The following is a 4,938-nucleotide window of genomic DNA, read 5'->3' on the forward strand; positions in this document are numbered from 1 at the left end:
CTGGTCACTTACAACTGGTGCCATCTCAAAGGAGCAAAAGGGTTTTATGCCCTACGAGGGTTGCTCCGAACATAATTTTGTGCTCCAGCAGTGTCTTGATGATGCTCGCATCACTAACTCTAACCTTACCATCACCTGGCTTGACCTGACGAATGCCTTCGGCTCAGTACCACACAACGTCATCAAAATGATGCTCCAGCAACATGGTCTTCCACAACACCTCGTAGACCTTACTAGGTAGATGTACGCCAGACCACGTCTCGCGTAACAGGCTTCGCGATATCTCACGAAACACTGTTGCGCTGCGACGCGCCTGGCATACATCTACCTAGGCCTGCGGCGCTGACACCCGAGTCGGGTATCGCAAATATGAACACAAAGATACGGGCCTCCGGCCCGTCAACTTCCCGTCACTTCGACTAAGCATGCAGGGTTGTACAGTTTTTCGCTTATTTTCGTCAAAAACTCCCTGTGGCGCCTAAACGGTTAACGATAGAGCCAAACGGACGAAATATTTGCCCGGAGGGCTCTACTTTGATGAGTTACCCCTTAGAAAACATTAAAAAAATATTTTTAAAAACATCATTTTGGGGACCTGTGGTTTTTGATTTTTTTAAAATTTAATTCTTGAGCTAGAATGCTCTTCTTCGAACTTGATCTGTCTTTTTATGACACAAAGCGACCCTGGAAATCCCAGGTCGCTAGCTCAATTCGTTCTCGAGTTATCGTGATGACAGACAGACACACAGCCACACACACAGACAGACAGACAGACAGACGCGAAACTTTTTCATCACTGGAGTAATAGGCTTCGCTAATCGCTCAGCCAATTATGGACCTCTACAATGGATGGACCTTCTTCAGCACGTCAAGTGGGGACACTGGGCCTGTAAACATGGATGCAGGAGTGAAACAGGGAGACCCTCTCTCACCTGTAATATTCAACCTAGTAATAGAGATCCTCATACTCGCCTTGCTCCTCCTGAAAGATACCAATGGCTACAAACTGTTTGACAAATCTCTCTGCTGCCTCGGGTACGCAGACGATCTTGTCCTTCTGGCACGCAGTAAAGAAGACATGCAGCACCTCTTAGATGCCGTTAGCTCTGCTGCTCAGTGGATTGGGCTGAGCTTCAACGCGAAGAAGTGTGCAACGCTCTGCCTGGGTGCAGTGCTCCGCCTTTGGTTGATGTGTGTCGGTTCTCGTGCTTTTCTGTGTCGTCGTGGTCGCGCCTTTTCATTCAAAACTGTTTGAAGTCTGCTTTCCAATGGAACCAATGTCTCCGCCCTATAAGCCCCCGCGGGAGCTTCAGGCATTGGCCCACAACACCGTTGTAGGAATAATGCAACTATTAGACAAACGAGTCATTGCCCTAGCAATAGCCATCATCGATGCCTATCTTGTCGATGCTGACGGGGACGACAAGAAGATGCTGGAGTGGCTGCGAGAAGAGACGCTAACGACCGTCGCCCAGCATGGGTCGTCTGGACAATCTGGATTCCCAGTTGAACAGATGAAGCGAAATTCGCCAAAATTAGCGGCCGTGAACATTCTGATGAATTCAAAGAAACTTCCCACCTCCGAAATACTTCAGCAAATGCCCATCGACAGCAAGCAACTAGAGTTTATTGACGGTAGGTTGAACGATGTTGAATTCAAGAAGGAAGTTGAAAAGGACATAAATCAGATGGAGCTGAAATAGAGCTTGTCGATACATTCGCAGAGTTCAGTTAACAGCATGAGGCGTTGTTGCAACCTCAGGGTGTCAAATGTTCGGACGAATCAGATACCCCTACTTTAGTTGTGACTTCTATTATCGATCAATCCATTGTTCACAGCTCTATTAAGGATGCCTTGGCCATAAACAATGATAGTTCGAAGAGGGAGCCCTTTGACATGGAAAATACCTCGCACTCAGACGAAGAGTCCCTGGCCGATAGAGTGAAACGCCTGAGGCCATCTCCTGATTCTAAAAGACCGAAGCCTGGACCATCTAAGACTTCCCCAGACAGTGATTCGGAAGACGTCGACGATGATGCCAGTGAAGAGCATAAGAAGACTGACGACGACGATGACGACGTGCTCATTTGGGACTGAGGCCAGCCAGCAATTTTCAACAGCGTCAAACATGCATGGCAAGGGGGATGAAGACGAAGAGGTCGTCGACGTGCGGATTCCCGACGATGTGGGCGAGCAGCTTCAAACGTGGGTGCAGCAGTATAGCACAGATATCCTTGACGCTGTCGAGGGCTTGTTCCGTCCCAAAGATAAGGATGACCTGATGCTTCTGCCGACCCAATGCAACCTCCTCACGACGGACAAAACATTCGTTGTGTACGTGGAGGACGAGGAGACCAAGCAAGCTGTTACGCTGGGAAAATACAAATACCCAAGACATATGGTGCCAGTGCTGCACCTACCTGCTATATTAACGATGCTGCGTATGCAGGATGCATTTCTGCGGCACTGGCATCATTCCGAAACTGCTGCAAGGTTGAGCAAGTTGCCAAAGAGGTGATCCTCAACATCATCACCTGTCCACGCCAGAGTACAAGGAAGAGTGGTGTTGTACCCACGAACATTAGAAGTCTTGCAATACCATCGGACCTTAAAATTTAAAGGAAGAAAGATCAGCTGGTACGACAACATTCCGATGTCCTTCGTGCAACAAAGTGAGCGTCATTTCACGCTCGCAGAGGACGGCCCAGCGGGGGTTAACAAGCACTTACAGTCCTTCATCCTGTGTTTCCTTCCCATCTATGGGCTTCGACCATGCAACACCCTGTCGCTCAATTTTACCCCAGGGGCCGTCAATTCATGATTCGTCAATTAAGGGGTGGTGAGGAAGGGTTGGAAGTTCGCAAGGGCGGTTTTAGACACGACATTATGTCGGCTATACCTAGGAGAGTACTCCCCTAAATTTTCAGCCGGATCCGACCCCCCAATCGCTCAGGGGAGCGTCACAAAGCAACCTCTGTTTCCTGACCACACTGCGAAGAGTGGTGTCGCGATGCGTTAGGCCCCACATCTCGCGAACTGTTCGAGATCAAGGTTTCCGCTTTTAGGTGTCTGTTGACAATATATGAGCCAACCTCCCTGGCGAACGGCAACCTCCTACCTAATCACACTTGGGAATGAGATATTTTACGAATAAGAAGAACAGAAGGAATCCCGGCTTTTGGACCATAACAAGTCGCAGGTCACTGGTGCCTAACGACACGGTTGCTCGTGTACCAGATTTATGAGGTTCTCAGCTTTAAACTGATATAGAACAGATTTGACTTCTTTTCAGTTCCAGCGGAGATACGCGAGAAACCGTGCGCTTGGTCATGGCTTTGTTATGGTCCGGGAGCAGACGTCGGCCGGGATTCCTCCAGTTCTGCTTATTCGTAAAATACCTCATTACACCCTGTCAAAGAAGAGGTGCTTTAATAGGGTGTTCCAGGCAATCTACAACGGAAGTAGGGAAAGTACAAACTCACTGACCTTTCTGTTTCCGTAAGAGCTCTGATTGGTCGAGCTAATCACGTGCCTCCGCCGCCTTTCAGGTATGAGAAACTGTCAGATCAGTTCCGAGCCCCCCTCCATATTTGAGAGGTAAGGATCGGACCAAACTACCATGGAAGTTTCTCATACTGGGCGGACGGAAACAGATAAATCAGTGAGTTTGCTCTTTTTCACTTCCGTTTTAGATAGCCTGGAACACCCTTTTCAATGTTTGTGAGTCTAGGATGGAAAGTGCCTCTTAAATCAGAGAAAAATAATGCTGTTACCCCCAATGACAATGTGCCTGTTCAGGGTGACGGTAGTTTACCTCATAGTCAGTGAGCTACACAGTAATTTATTTTATCAACTTTGGAATAGCGTGCAGTACTATTTCCAATTTATTTTTAATTTTTTTTTTCAGAGAAAAAATCTTTAACAACCAAGAAGGCAGCGCTGCCGGCTAGCAACAGTAAGCAGACTCCTCCTGGTAATTATATCCTGAGTTCACAGATTTCCAATCGTAATAATTATCACCAAAAGCATTCTATTTTTAGCGTAACTATTTTTCTCCTGTTTGAATAGGAGAGAGCTTAAGTCGAAGTAATATTCTAAACATGACCTTTCTCCTGATTTCAAAACACCTAGTAAGTATTTAAGAGTGATACTTTTGTGTTGAAAAGTCTCTCTTCATAATTTTAAATTCCCCTTTAAATTTATTTCCTTCTGTTTGTATAGAAAATAGACCTTCATCCAAGCCCAAACAGAGTATCACAGCTGACCTCTCTTCTGTTGTCAAAATGCCAAGTAATGTATGTCTTTTGTTTGTTTTTTTTTTGTTTTGTTTTGAACAGTATGTATCATTTTTCCTTTTTTGTCGGCTTATTTTTCTCTCTATTTTGCAGAAAATACATCATTAACTGATAAGATCAGTTGTCAGTATTGTCAGGCATGTTTTACCAACAGAAGTAATTGCTATCGCAATGAAAGCGTTTGTAGTGGTAACTCAAAATCCAGTCCACAGTATTGGTGCCCTAGTTGTTCAACTATTTCCAATCGAATGGGCAATTTAAAATCTCACTCAAAGAAATGCAGTGGGAATGAGACTGCAAAACGCCCCCCCCCCCCCTCTTTCCGAAGATCACCTTTCCTAATAGCAGATTGTGGGCTGGATTTCTGCCATAAGACAACTTCAATTGAACATCTCAAATCAGTGCACCGAGACGACGTTTCCTTAAAAGATACACAACACCTTGAAGTTTGCATCCGTTGACCAGTTTCTCGAATGGAACGAACAAGAAGAAGAGACCACTTTTTCCTATTTTTGTCAAAAGAAAGGTCAAGCTAACGCTACTATAAAACGTTTCTACTGCCAACATGATGGCACAGGCAAGTGCCACTCTGTGCGCAAGACCACGCGATGCAGTTTAAAAGGGCGCATCAAGGTTGGGCAC

General features: G+C 46.0%; 1 long non-coding RNA gene across 2 annotated transcripts; it reads left to right on the forward strand.

Annotated features, from left to right (window-relative positions):
* Positions 1 to 4,076: 4,076 nt before the first annotated feature.
* On the forward strand, positions 4,077 to 4,598 carry LOC127751324 (uncharacterized). 2 transcript variants are annotated; one of them, XR_008012074.1, is made up of 3 exons: positions 4,077 to 4,131; positions 4,223 to 4,296; positions 4,390 to 4,598. It is a non-coding gene; the product is annotated as an uncharacterized LOC127751324 (long non-coding RNA). The 2 variants fall into 2 exon arrangements; XR_008012075.1 differs by having other exon boundaries at positions 4,223 to 4,291.
* The last annotated feature ends 340 nt before the right edge of the window (positions 4,599 to 4,938 follow it).

This window comes from Frankliniella occidentalis, unplaced genomic scaffold (assembly GCF_000697945.3).
Source record: "Frankliniella occidentalis isolate FOCC.00 unplaced genomic scaffold, Focc_3.1 Scaffold425, whole genome shotgun sequence".
Lineage (NCBI taxonomy): Eukaryota > Metazoa > Arthropoda > Insecta > Thysanoptera > Thripidae > Frankliniella > Frankliniella occidentalis.